A 15165-nucleotide genomic window follows, 5' to 3' on the forward strand; every position below is an offset into this window, starting at 1 on the left:
TTTCTAGGATTTTTCAAATTCTAGAGATCAGTCAATTCCTTGTTTCATGGTCTCTGTCACTTTCAAAGCCAGCATTTGAATGACTTCATGTTCAATGCTGCTCATAATGTTACATCTCATCCTCCGATTCCTGCCTCACTCTTTCCTACTTCTCCCTTGTAAGAACCTTTGTATATAGATTAGGCACAATGGGACACTCCAGAATAATTTCCTTTTGTGGCCATACCTAACTTAATCACAGTTGAAAAGTCTCTTTTGCCAAGTAGGGGAACATACTTCTGGGCTGAGGATTAGGACAGAGGGATTGTTGAGTTGGGGTGGGAACATTATTTTGCCTTTCACAATTGGTTGTATTTAATATTCATGGAAATCTACTATAGACATTAATAAAATATGAAATCAATAGTACATTTTTAATATGCAGTTTTTCTGATAATACATAGAAATGTGCTAAGAAAAATCATTCATAATGATTTTCTGTGGTTTTTGCCAGTAGAACTTAAGATGAGTTCAAACTATATTATTAACATCTACAATAAAATTTCTGCATGTATAATAGCATCTGAAGCTATAGTTATCTCTTACACAATATTTGAGACAATGAATGAATAACTGTGACAACTAATCTTATTCAGAGGAGAGAGAAAGGGGTGAGTTCCCTTTTCTAAAAGAATGTTGATTTTATGGCACAGAGAATGATTATCTCCAATTTGTATGCATTAATGCTCAATGATTAATATGTAAAATTTGTATTGCTCTAAGATTTTAATTATTTTTTATATATTTCTGTTTCTTAGCAATAAATATCTTATATAAAATGTAGGTGAATCCTACTTTATGATGATGCTATTTTTTGTTGAAAGTAAACAGAGGGCAAGGTATGTGAGTTTTTGTTTCACATCAACACATGTTACAGAACATACTTGGGTGAATTTTAAAGAAATTCTACTAAAAATGGATAATCTTAAAAAGCAAAAAATATATGCATTTTATGGACTGCACATGCTAATAATCATTCATTTAAATATTCAAAAAAATTACCAGGTGCTAGATAACATTTTCTAATTTGGAAGCACACAGTGAACAAAACAAGCAAACATCTTTGCTCATACTGACCTTACTGTCTAGTGCACAGGAGAAAAAGCCAATAATGAATATGTATGACATGGAATGGTAAGGAATATTAAATATGCAAAGTCATCAAGTCCTACAAAATAGATCCTTCTGAGAAGCTGGATTTTGAGGAGAGGTCTGAAATACATGAGGGGATGACCACATACAGATGTGAGGAGAAGACCAAGCCCCAAATTAAGGCAGAAGCAAAAGACTAGGGCTGGGAAATTCCCACAAAGTGGGAACAAAGGATCAGTAAGAAGGTCATATGAACTACAGCACCAGGACAAATGCGTTGGAGATGGAAGAGAATGACCTCAGAGGGTGTGGGTATCACAGTATGATCGACCTTGAAATGGTAGATGAAGTGCCAAAGCAGGTTTTGAGCATAAAATGAACTAGTCTGATGTAGATTACTCAAGATCACTTTGCTTTGCTGAGATCAGACTGAAAGAATGGAAGAAAGGGGAAGTAGATGGTGGGAGAGCTTACCTAAAAAACCTTGGAAAATAAGACAGCATAAATTTTTTTGTTTGTGATGCCCTAATAGATTTTTTAACACTTTGTGTTATTGTGATGTGTAATAAGAATTATATATTTGGTCTTTGTCCCCGTTCTTGTCGCAGAGATCTTAATATTGCCAGAATTTCCTAAATGAAAAGAGCCTTGCAGTTGTCTTTGGTTATTTATAAGTAATCCCTTCCAGCCAAATCTGAAATTATGGTGAATAAGTTTACTTATACAAAACCCTAAAGATGGTGGCCAGTTACCAGGAAAGCAATCATGCCATTAGAGGTTTTGAACTTTTAAATTTCTACCTCTTACATTTCCAAGGGAGATAGGTGTTGGGTATGTTTAATCACCAATGACTAATGGAGTCTTCTTAATACATATTTTGCCTCATATATCTCTTCCACGTGGATTGTTCCTGAGTTAGATACTCAACAATTTTGTAAGTAAAAGGTTTTCCTAAGCTCTATGAAAGACTCTAGAAAATGTAATTGATTTCATGGGAGGGATCATGGGAAACTCCAATAGATAGCCAGTAGTTTAGAAACACTGGAGGTGACCCGTACCATATGAATGGCATTTGAGGTGGGGTCAGTCTTACGGGACTGAACACTTAACCTGTAAGGTATCATATTGTTACACAGGTAGTGTGAGAATTGAATTAAGTTGTAAGACACCAAGCTAGTATCTGTAGAATTGGAAATTGTTTGGTAAGGGGAGAAAATCATGCAAATTTGATAACCAGAAATGTCAGAAATGAAAGTATTGAGAGTAGAAAAGACATAAAGGGGTTTTTGTTGTTGTTTTTCTTTATTGTTAATGTTTGTTGTTTTTGTCTTCTTTACACCCTTCACATCTTAAATTATTCATTTTGCTCACCTTTAGACACCCAAACAATAATCAATGAATCAATCATTCTATCCTCCAACCAGTATTTACTTAGCCCTACTATGAGACAAAAAACAAGATTCTGAGGGCCAAAAATTCAGAATAAATAAGATAGGTAAATTAAAACTCTAATCCAGATATAGCAAATACCAGTTTATTATGCAATTAGCAAATAGCAAAACCTATGTATTGCAACATAAATATGAATACAATATAAAAAGTATTGTTCACCAAAAAGAAAAAGAATAAATCTAGGGTTATTGATTTATGATGTGTCTCTTGGTCTTTTTTTTTTTTTCTCTAGCATTATAATTTGGAAAATTTTACCTGAACCAGTAATCTCTGAGGTGTCATCGCCATTGCGAATTTCTCACTTACAAGAAGTGTTTTCCTCTCCTTCTTTCCCCTGGTATTCGTGGCTTCCTTTCCCCTGGAGCTGTTGTAGGAAATGTCAATGAAGAATAGAACTTCTTTCTCTGACTTTGTTCTCCTGGGGCTTTTGCTAAACAGTGAAACTATAGGGATTGTCTTTGCAGTTATTTTGGTTATTTTTGTGGTCGCTGTAACTGCAAATTTGGTCATGATATTCTTGATTCACGTGGACCGTCGCCTCCACACACCCATGTACTTTCTGCTCAGCCAACTGTCCATAATGGACACCCTTTTCATTTGTACCACTGTCCCAAAACTCCTGGTCGACATGGTTTCTAAAGAGAAGACCATTTCTTTCGTGGCCTGTGGCATTCAGATCTTCCTCTATGTGACCATGATTGGATCAGAGTTGTTCCTGTTGGGCCTCATGGCCTATGACCGCTATGTGGCTGTCTGCAATCCTCTTAGGTACCCGGCCCTGATGAACCGCAGAGTGTGCCTTCTGCTGGCAGCTGGTGCCTGGTTTGGTGGATCCCTGGATGGCTTTCTGCTCACCCCTATCACCATGAATTTTCCCTACTGCCACTCCCACAGCATCGAACATTTCTTCTGTGAGATTCCAGCAATTCTCAGATTGGCCTGTGCAGACACGTCCCAGTATGAAACCTTAATGTACATCTGCTGTGTGCTTATGTTGCTCATCCCCTTATCTATTATCTCAACATCTTATTCTCGAATTTTACTCACTGTCTACCGCATGCACTCTGTTGAAGAAAAAGGCCTTTACAACTTGTTCATCCCACTTAACTATAGTTAGTATTTTCTATGGGGCAGCCTTCTACAATTATGTACTGCCCCAGTCATTTCACACCCCTGAGCAGGACAAGGTAGTATCAGCCTTCTATACCATTCTCACACCCATGCTCAATCCTCTCATCTACAGCCTCAGAAACAAGGATGTCATGGGGGCATTTAAAAAGATATTCATACAATGCTTATCTGTACAGAAAGCATCCACAAATGTTGCTTAGAGATTCAATATCTGGGAACAGTTTTCCCTAATAGCATCGCCAGTGTGTTCTGTTTCACAAGAGACTATCTGGTCAGTTCTGAATGATTTTTTATTTTTGGCAATTAAAAGGATGTACTGTGGCTGATTTTTTCCTCCCAGAAGAAGGAAATCAAAATATTTTATTAGTTATACAGAACTTTTTTATCAAACTATCAAAAACAATGCAGTAAGTAAGTTAAAGAATTCCTCTGATCTTAATTCTTAACTCTAGGGGGGGGAAGAGCAGATATTAGAGTTCAAAACAATACTTATTAGTTCCCTTCACACTTGCCTCATGGCCAAGTGGGATTCCCAGTTGGCTCAATGATAAAGAATCCACTTGGTAATGCAGGGAATGCAGGAGATCCAGGTTTGAACCTTGCATTGGGAAGATGCCCTGGAGACAGAAATGGCAACCCACTCCAGTATTTTTGCCAGGAAAATCCCGTGGACAGAGGAGCCTGGTGGGCTCTGGTCCGTGGGGTCATAAAGAGCTGGACACAACTGAATGACTGAGCATGTGGTCAAGCAACCAAAAAACTTTCCAAAGCTACAAAATTAAATAGATTGCCAGTCCAGGTTTGATGCATGAGACAGGGTGCTCAGGGCTGGTGCACTGGGATGACCCTGAGGGATGGGATAGGTAGGGAAGTGGGAGGGGGATTCAGGGTAGGGAACACATGTACACCCATGGCTGATTCATATCAATGTATGGCAAAAACCACTACAATATTGTAAAGTAATTAGCCTCCAATTAAAATAAATTATTTTTTTTTAAGCTACAAAATGTTGGTGTCAAAAATGCTGTGATTATTTTTCAATCAATATAAAAATAGTGGTTCCAAATGACTAAGAAGACAAAGCACAATTTTAGTCCAGTCTTTAATCATTGAATTTGCCCCAGTGAATTAGAAACTCTATGATCATTTTTGTAGCACTGGTGCTAAAAACAATGACTTTCAAGTAGAAGATCATAATTAATAGTAGATGAGCTGAGGTGAACTTAGTGTGAATTTATAAAATGTCTGAGCACTACATACCTTCTCAAATTGAGTACATTCTACTCTTTAACATCAAAGAATTCTGCCATGCTTCCTTTCATGTTAACATCAGAATTCTAGGAAAACTGAAGTATATGGGAAGAAAATTTACATAGCCCACATCTGAGTGATTCAATAAAAGGTTTTGAAAGCATTTTTAGTTTTGTTCACAGTGAGATAAAGTGCTCTTAAAGAATTTTCCATAAAAGTATAACTTGGTAAGATGTACATTTTTACAAGGATCACTATGTCTATATTTTGGAGAATAGAGCAGGGAACTAGGTTGGATACAGGAAGGAAACTTAGGAGGCTTCAAATGAACAACAAAGTGGGATTGAATAGGATAGTGACACAATACAGGCAAGCTTCTGGAAAGAATTACTGTTACGAAATGTTGTGGAATAACAGATAGCACAATAGTTTGGTCTCAGGTAAAAAGAAAATATTTCTGTTTACTGAGTCTTGTAAACTTCTAGAGTGGCAAGTTTCAATAGGAGAAATCAAGAATTCAGCTCCTGAGACTCCGCTGAAATGCCTACTAGATATGTGAAGTACTTGGGGTTCACATTAGAGTTTTGAACTGAAGGTTTACCTCTGGTAGTCTTCAGAGTAGAAAAAAAATATTTATAGACTTAAAACGAGTTGGAATCTCTTAGGCAGAAGTAGAGGTTTGAGACTGAGACATAAAGCACCTGTGCTCAGCGGGAAGCTAGTGAGACAAAAGTGGGACTAAGAAGTAATACTTTAGATACAGATGAAGAAATCGTTCAAAGATGGAGAATGTATTCAAATGCAACAAGCACAGATTCTTGCTGAAGTACAAAAACAAAGAGTTTACCATTGAATTTGGCAGTATGGAGACGACTTTCAAACTTAATGAGAGCAATTTCAACGAATTTGTGCTCAGAGAAGTTTCGTGATAAAATATAGGGACAATAAGAGGACAAGATGAGTATATTAGAGTATAAATGCAGTTTGTCTTTTTTCAGATGATATCAGAGATACGGAGTAGAAGCTAGAAGGATATATGATATCAATGTGTTTTTTTGTTGTTGGGAGATTTTACAGAGGTGTTTATGAAATAACTGTATACATACAGTAAATTGATGATAGCCAAAAAATAAAGAAAGTTTCTTCTAGAGGAATATCCTTTGAGAGTGAAAGAGAGCACAGAAAGTAGTTTAAAAGTGGAGAGGTTGATCTTTCCTGTCAGCCTTGCCAGTTCATTGTCTGATTGTGTGATACAAGTAAGTTCTCTTCTGACTGCGTAGAGATAGTAAGATTATAAGGTAGTCTTATGACCCCCAAGTGGGATTGACTTATGAACTTATCAAAATCATGTTTTTCAGATATGCCAGTAAATGTACTCAACGTAGAGCCATGCTAATAATAAGCATGCAATCATTGTTGTTGCTGTTCAGTCACCAAGTCATGTCCAACTCTTTGTAACGCCATGGACTGCAGCACCAGGCCTCCCAGGCCCTCACCATCTCCCAAAGTGTACCTAAGTTCACGTTCATTGCATCCTATCCAGCCATCTCATCCTCTGATGTCCTCTTCTCCTTCTGCACTCAATCTTTCCCAGCATCAGTGACTTTTCCAATGAGTCAGCTGATCACATCAGGTGACCAAAATACTGGAGCTTCAGCATCAGTCCTTTCAATGAGTATTCAGGGTTGATTTCCCTTAAGATTCACTGGTTTGATCTTCTTGCTATCCAAGAGACTCTCAGGAGTCTTCTCCAGCACCACAGTTGGAAGGGATCAATTCTTTGACACTCCACTTCCTTTATGGTCCAGCTTTCACAACCATACATGACCACTGAGAAGGCCATAGCCTTGACTACATGGACCTTTGTCCTCAGAGTAATGTCTCTGTTTTTCAACACACTGTCTAGGTTTGTCATCACTTTCTGCCATGAAGCAATCATTTTCTGATTTCATGGCTACAGTATATTACCTAAAATTAATTATGGCAACAAAAATGGCACTGGTAATTGGAAAGCAATTGCTTTCAACATTTCTACAGATTCAGCATGTCTTATGTAAGCAACACATGTTTTATATATTTATATGTATATTTTTTCAATACCTAAAATTTGCAATATATAATAGTTGCTCATAGTCTGTTTCAATGAATTTTTCTCTTTATTCAAATAAAGTGTGTAAGCAACATATAGCTGAGAAAAGAAGTTAAAGACAAAGCAGAAAAGGAAAGATACACCCATTTGAATGCAGAGTTCTAAAGAATAGCAAGGAGAGGTAAGAAAGCATTCCTCAGTGATCAATGCAAAGAAATAGAGGAAAACAGTAGAATGGGAAAAACTAGTGATCTCTTCAAGAAAATCACAGATACCAAGGGAACATTTTTATGCAAATATGGGCTCAATAAAAGATAGAAGTGGTATGGGCCTAACAGAAGTGGAAGATATTAAGAAGAGGTGGCAATAATACACAGGAGAACTATACAAAAAAGTTCTTCACGACCCAGATAATCACGATGGTGTGATCACTCACCTAGAGCCAGACCTCTGGAATGAGAAGTCAAGTGGGCCTTAGGAAGCATCACTACAAACAAAGCTAGTGGAGGTGATGGAATTCTAGTTGAGCTATTTCACATTCTGAAAGATGATGCTGTGAAAGTGCTGTACTCAACATGACAATAAATTTGGAAAACTCAGCAGTGATCACAGGACTGGAAAAGGTCAGTTTTCATTCCAATCCCAAAGAAGGACAATGCCAAAGAATGTTCAAACTACCACACAATTACACTCATCTCTCACGCTAGTAAAGTAATGCTCAAAATTCTCCAAGCCAGGCTTCAACAGCACGTGAAACATGAACTTCCAGATTTTCAAGGTGGGTTCAGAAAATGCAGAGGAACCAGAGATCAAATTGGCAACATTTGCTGGATCACTGAAAAAGCAAGAGAGTTCCAGAAAAACATCTACTTCTGCGTTATTGACTACACCAAAGCCTTTGACTGTGTGGATCACAACAAACTGTGGAAAATTCTTCAAGAGATGGGAATACCAGACGACCTTACCTGCCTCCTGAGGAATCTGAAAGAAGCAACAGTTAGAACTGGACATGGAACAACAGACAGGTTCCAAATTGGGAAAGGAGTACGTCAAGGCTGTATATTGTCACCCTGCTTATTTAACTTTTATGCAGAGTACATCATGAGAAACGCTGGGCTGGATAAAACACAAGCTGGAATCAAGATTGCCAGGAGAAATATCAATAACCTGAGATATGCAGATGACACCACCCTTATGTCAGAAAGGGAAAAAGAACAAAAGAGCCTCTTGATGAAAGTGAAAGTGGAGTGGGAAGACTTTGGCTTAAAACTCAACATTCAGAAAACTAAGATCACAGCATCTGGTCCCATTACTTCATGGCAAATAGATGGGGAAACAATGGAAACAGTGACAGACTGTTTTGGGGGGCTCCAAAATCACTGCAGATGGTGACTGCAGCCATGAAACTAAAAGACGCTTGCTCCTTGGAAGAAAAGCTATGACCAAGCTAGAGAGCATTTTAAAAAGCAGAGACATTACTTTACCAACAAAGGTCCATCTAGTCAAAGCCATGGTTTTTCGAGTGGTCATGTAAAGATGTGAGAGTTGGACCATAATGAAAGTTGAGTGCCTAAGAAATCATGTTTTTGAACCGTGGTGTTGGAGAAAACTCTTGAGAGTCCCTTCGACTGCAAGGAGATCCAACCAGTCCCTCCTAAAGGAAATTAGTCCTGAATATTCATTGGATGGGCTGATGCTGAAGCTGAAACTCCAATACTTTGGCCACCTGATGTGAAGAACTATCTCATTGGAAAAGACCCTGATGCTGGGGAAGATTGAAGGCAGGAAGAGAAGGGAACAACAGAGGACAAGATTGTTAGATGGCATCACCGACTTGGTGGACATGAGTTTGAGTAGGCTCCAGGAGATGGTGATGGATAGGGAAGCCTGGCTTGCTGCAGTCCATGGGATCTCAAAGAGTTGGACATGACTGAGTGACTCTGTTGAGCTGAACCAACATTCTTGTTAATGTGGAGCTTATTGTAAAACATGGTGTGATTTGGAATCATTAAGTAACACCCTTCTCTTCAACATTATAATTATTTAAATATACATTAATAACACATCACAACACATTCGTGCTTTGAGTTGAATTCTCATTTATTGTGAAATAGCGTCTCTAGCATCAACCACAAGCATTTTTCAGGACATTTAGTCCTGTTCAAAGTATTGGCATTTGGTCTGCCCTAAAATGTCCTTAATACTTGATCCTGTCCAAAATGTGCACTGAGATATTTGTTCTATGACAAAAAGGCCCTTGAAATTAGGTTTTGTTCAGTACGTTCATTGAGATATTTGGCCTATGATTCACTAAATAATACAAACATTTTAGATTGTTATAATCTTCATTACCTTATTTTTACTATAATTTATGATAAATTTTGAATTTCACATTTATTCTTGTTCCTCCTTCTCACAAATTTTGGCAGGGTTAATCTTAGGGCAATGATCAGTTGCTTTCAAGTGTCTATCAACCTGATTATTTGCTTGATATATTTTTCATATCTGTTAACAATTTCTCATTACACAAGTTTGAATTTGTCAGTACCATTATGAAATTTATGTCCGTATTTTAGTGTGATGACCAAGAACCTGTGCTATAATTTGTTTATAGTCTTGCTGTTTCTTTTTTTAACACTTTAATAAATCCCTGAATTGAAGGGTGATGCAATAATCATCAATTTTTGAAATCTGCTATGTCAGTCTTCCACTGATTTGTTTATCCTGCAGCCATTCAGTACTTATGTACAACGATTCCAAGTTTCTAGTGGAAGTCTTGGAGTTTCTGGTCTTCTTTCTTGGCCATGCGTTCCATGGCATAAGCTTCTTCAACATAGTCCATTAAGTCATCTAAATTTTCTTCAGCACTTTCTACAGTGTACTCAAAAGCTTTATTGACATCTTCCAAAGACACCAATAAAAAAACATGGAAGCACACTTATTGCTGTTACTTTGTTGCTATCCTATACTTACATGTTAGACACAAAGAAGATATTTGTTGCCACAATGATTATGAAAAGTGAAACAAACAGCTTTTTAATTTGTTCATTTGGTTTTTGTTGTTCATTCCCTAAATCATGTCCAGCTGTTTGCGACCCCATGAACCGCAACACACCAGCCTTCCCCATCCTTCATTATTTCCCAGAGTTTGCTCACTTTCATATCCATCGAGTCAGTGATGCATCTAACCATCTCATCTTCTGCCACCCCTTTCTCCTTTTGCCTTAAGTCTTTCCCAGCATCAGGGTCTTTGCCAATGAGTTGGCTCTTCACATCAGGTGGCCAAAGTATTGGAGTTTCAGCTTCAGAATCAGTCCTTCCAATGAATAGTAAGGGCTTATTTCCTTTATAGTTGATTGGTTTCATATCCTTGCAGTCTGAGAGACTCTCAAGAGTCTTCTCCAGCAGCACAATTCAAAAGCATCCATTTTTCATTGCTCAGCCTTCTTTATGGGCCAACTCTCACACCTGTACATTACTACTGGAAAAACCTAAGTTTGACCATATGGACCTTTGTCAGCTGGAGAAGGAAATGACTACCCACTCCAGTATTCTTGTCTGGAGAATCCCATGGACAGATGAGCCAGGTTACAGTCCATGGAGTCACAAGAGTCAGACATGACCTAGCAACTAAACCACCACCACCTTTGTTGGCAAAGTGATGTCTCTGCTTTTTAATACACTGTCTAGGAATACCCTTCTTCATTTGGTAGAACTAAGTAAATCATATTCATTTCTGGAATCTCAAATTCCATCATGCTTAATGAAGGTTTAATGTTTAGATTTCTTTCCAGCACAGATGCAGACTTTCTCATATATATATATATATATATATATATATATATATATATATATATATATATGTAAGTATCTTTTCACTTTCATTGTTAGCAGCGTAGTATAACACAATACTACACCATGCACAGTAAATATCTGAGGGAACTGTGTTGGTGTTGTCTTAAAGTTGTCATCACTGAGCAATTTGATTACTGAAACTTAAGTATTTAGTAATGTCATAAATTGTATAAATAAGAATTCTTTCCTAATCATGAGTGCCAGAAAGATGAATAAGAAACTGTTGTCTGTGTCTGGTCACTTTATATCTCTCTGGAATTTCAATTTAATGCAATGAAATTGGCTTTGGAAATAGATATCTGTCTTGACTTTTTATTTTCCTCTTTAGTGAGTTTCTTTCTGGCAATATTAACAGGACATCTTTATCATGCTTATCAGAGAGTTCTTCAAAGTACCTATGATGATGTTGCATTTGGTTTTCCTTTTCAAAGGTTGTTTTTTTACCTAATCGGTATTTTTATTTCTCCTTTAATATCAACGTTGTGCAGATAATTGTTCCATCTTGAATGATTATAATATTATCCAAATCCTGACTGGTTTTATATAGGTATTACAGATTTTCCTCTCTCCACTGTGCCAGTAACTATTACTCCTACCTCTATTGTATGTGTGCCATCTGGGTCACTTCAGCCATGTCTGACTCTTTTTGACCCCATGAACTGTAGCCTACCAGGCTCCTCTTTCCATGGGATTCTACATGCAAAAATACTGGAGTGAGTTGCCATGACCTCCTCCAGGGAATCTTCCTGACCCATGTATTGAACCTTTATCTCTTATGTCTCCTATTGACAGGCAGGTTCTTTACCACTGGGGCCACCTGGGAAGCCCTAATGTACCACTGACTTTTCTTTTTGTGAGTATATAACTTCTGTCATATTCCACTGAGCATTTAAAAAGACAGTCACAGTGCCAAACAACAGAAGAATTTTTGGTTCTTGGTTTTTGTTTGATTTGTAGTCTTGGGAATTCAACAGCCTGTTCAGTCAGTTCAGTTCAGTTGCTCAGTCATCTGACTCTTTGCGACCCTATGAATCACAGCACGCCAGGCCTCCCTGTCCATCACCAACTCCCGGAGTTTACTCAAAGTCACGTCCATTGAGTTGGTGATGCCATCCAGCCATCTCATCCTCTGTTGTCCCCTTCTCCTCCTGCCCCCAATCCCTCCCAGCATCAGGGTCTTTTCCAATGAGTCAACTCTTCGCATGAGGGGGCCAAAGTATTGGAGTTTCAGCTTTAGCATCAGTCCTTCCAATGAACATCCAGGACTGACCTCTTTTAGAATGGACTGGTTGGATCCCTTGCAACAGCCTGTTAGAGCAAGCTGAATCAGCCAGTAAGTAGTCACCAACCAAGGTGTGGTGATTCACACTACTTGGTAGCTAAATGTGGGAGTCAAATCCACTAAAACCTCTCCAAATAGCAGTAATACTTCTTACAATCTATTGCGATTATATGTCCATAAAACATTGATTCCAGGAAAGCATTGCCTGTTAATCCTGGGTGATGGGATAGCTGTACGTGCAGTCACACAGTCATGTCCAACTCATTGTGATCCAGTGGGCTATAGTCCTCTAGGTTCCTCTATCCATGGGATTTCCCAGGCAAGAAAACTGGAGTGTATTGCCATTTCCTCCTCCACGGGATCTTCACGCTCCAGGAATGGAACCAGCATCTCCTGCATGTCCTGCATTGGCAAATGGATTATTTTACTACCAAGCCACCTAGGTAGCCCCTGGGATAGCTTTAGGGGCATTAATTAGGTGTCTGGTATCCTCCTCATGCTTAAATGGTAGTAGGTGAACACTTTCTGTGTTCCAGCAGTTTTTATTAAAATGTTCATAGTTCTGTCTTTGTGTATGCCTGATAAGTGACAGTTCAGCTCTTGAACTGATTGCTTTTTATAAGTTTTATTTTCTCTTTTCATTTAAATATATTTTTTAAATTCCTTCCAATCCATACACCAATTTCAGCTGCAAATTAGAGTGACCTTAAGATCACAGGCTTGTAGTATAACTCATTGGTGTTTGAATTCCAGATTTTTTAATTCTGGGATATCTATCTTTGTAAATAAGCTGGGCTTCCCAGATGACTCAGTAGTAAAGATCCACCTGCTAATTTAGGAGATGCAGGAAATGTGGGTTTGATCCCTGATTTGAGAAGATTCCCTGGAGAAGGAAATGGCAACCTACTCCAGTATTCTTGCCTGAGAAATCCCATGGACAGAGAAGACTGACAGACTATAGCTCATGGGGTCGCAAAGGAATTGGACATGATGTATTGACTAAACAGCAACAATGTCCCAATTATTGTGCAGGATATATACTGTTTTCTGTCTTATTAAGACAATTTAAAAAATCAAGAAGAGGGAGAAACTTCTTACATCAGAGACTGTCTGAGTCTGTGACTTTTACCTTTTGAGCTAAAGGGAAGCTTGCTTTTGTCATCTGATCATTATCTTTCTGCCACCTTGTGGTAAATTAACAGCATGGTATTCTTCTAGAAATACATCATATGTCTTTGGTGTATTAAAGCAGTATGTATGATTGAAGGGATAAAACAAACAAGAAACACAACAAAACGACATTAAGATCATCTTAGAAACATTGATGCTGATTTTTGTTTTACTTGTTAAATATTTTCCACACTGAGCAGGTTTTTGGTTAGCATTGGTTAACATCATCATTAGTAGTAGAGGGAGTAGTCTGTATTTTAGAGCACAGATAAGCATTGCAACCCCAACTTTACCACCTTTGGCTTTGGGTTCAGTGAGTTAGGCTTTCCTGGTGGCTCAGATGGTAAAGAATCCACCTGCAATATGGAAGACCTGAGTTTGATCCCTGGGTTGGGAAGATCCCCTGGAGGAGGGCATGGCAACCCACTCCAGTACTCTTGCCTGGAGAATCCCCATGGAAAGAGGAACCTGGCAGGCTATAGTCCATAGGGTCTCAAAGATTCGGGCTCGAGTGAGCAACTAAGCACGTAGTAAGTTAACCTCTTTGTGATTCAGTTTCTTTATCTGTATAAGCATTAGTGTGTAACATAAAAAGACTTCTTTCCTGGCTCACTGTGCTTGTTTGAGCTATTATCATCACTCACCACCGTCATCATTATTATTGACCCTAGGACCCACAGTTCATTTTGGATTAAGGACTCAATCTTTAGAATCAGATACCTAACTGAGTCCCAGGGAATATGGACAATTCACTGTTCTTAGTGTCTGGACTCTTCATAGAAATAATTGGCTCAGCATGATATAACCTAACTGGATAAGGGGAAGGATTTGTTGGAACAATAATATTCTCAGTGATTCTGTGTAAAAATCCTGAATTGTGAAATGTCAATAACCTATTAGAGTTATCTTTGGAGATGGCTTTTATTAGGCTCTAGTCTTTATATATTCTGTCTTATTTTTGCTCCATATTTTTGCTCTAAGAATAATCTAGAAACAATTAAAAGATACAATATATTTTTTTCTTTTTCTTCAGATATATTTCTGTATTTATTAATATAAGAAAATTTTACTGGTTTAAATATTTTTCTAAGGTAAGTTCTCTCTCTTTATAACTAAAAGAAAGATAGTTATTGTAAGTATTTCTACATTGGTGAAGGAATTATTTGGGGGATACACTATTTTGTGATTCTTTTCTGTAAAATTTTTCTTTGCTGATTAATACTGATTTTCCTATTTACCATTCCAACATGTATATTTAAGACATTATTAAAAATTACTGTTTTAAAAATGGATGTATACTATTTCATTGCTTAACAAATCTATCTTGTTAAGAAGTCACTAATGTTTTTTTCAGAACATGAATATTTAAAATTACAAAATAATTTACCAATGATTACTATGCTTTCCTTAAATTCAGTATTTGATAAACAAGCGTCACTACTCCCAAGTTTTATGCTCCCAATGTCAAGAAAGTCAGTGGTCTGGAATGAGGACTATTGAGCACTATTGAGCACTATTCCCTAGTTGATAACCAGTCTTGGAGAAAAAGATTAACAGTCAGTTGCCACAACTGTCATCCTCTGCAGGGCTGGCAATGGGACAAAAAGGTTGTGAGATACACATGCAGACTGCCTTGTCATTTCCTCTAGTGTACACTCAGATGAACAAATATCTGTACAGAGTACATACCAAAGTATGCCACTTAGAAATTCAAGTTAGAAGTCAGGATTCTAATTATTTTTGATGACTAAATGGCACCTGAGTAGAATTTCTTAATGTTGGTAATATTTTCCTCATTTGTTCA

At 37.7% G+C, this 15165-nt stretch overlaps 1 pseudogene; it reads left to right on the forward strand.

Annotated features, from left to right (window-relative positions):
* Positions 1-2959: 2959 nt before the first annotated feature.
* LOC136157926 (olfactory receptor 2T11-like) lies at positions 2960-3914 on the forward strand (annotated as a pseudogene).
* The last annotated feature ends 11251 nt before the right edge of the window (positions 3915-15165 follow it).

The sequence above is a fragment of the Muntiacus reevesi genome, chromosome 1, assembly GCF_963930625.1.
Source record: "Muntiacus reevesi chromosome 1, mMunRee1.1, whole genome shotgun sequence".
NCBI lineage: Eukaryota > Metazoa > Chordata > Mammalia > Artiodactyla > Cervidae > Muntiacus > Muntiacus reevesi.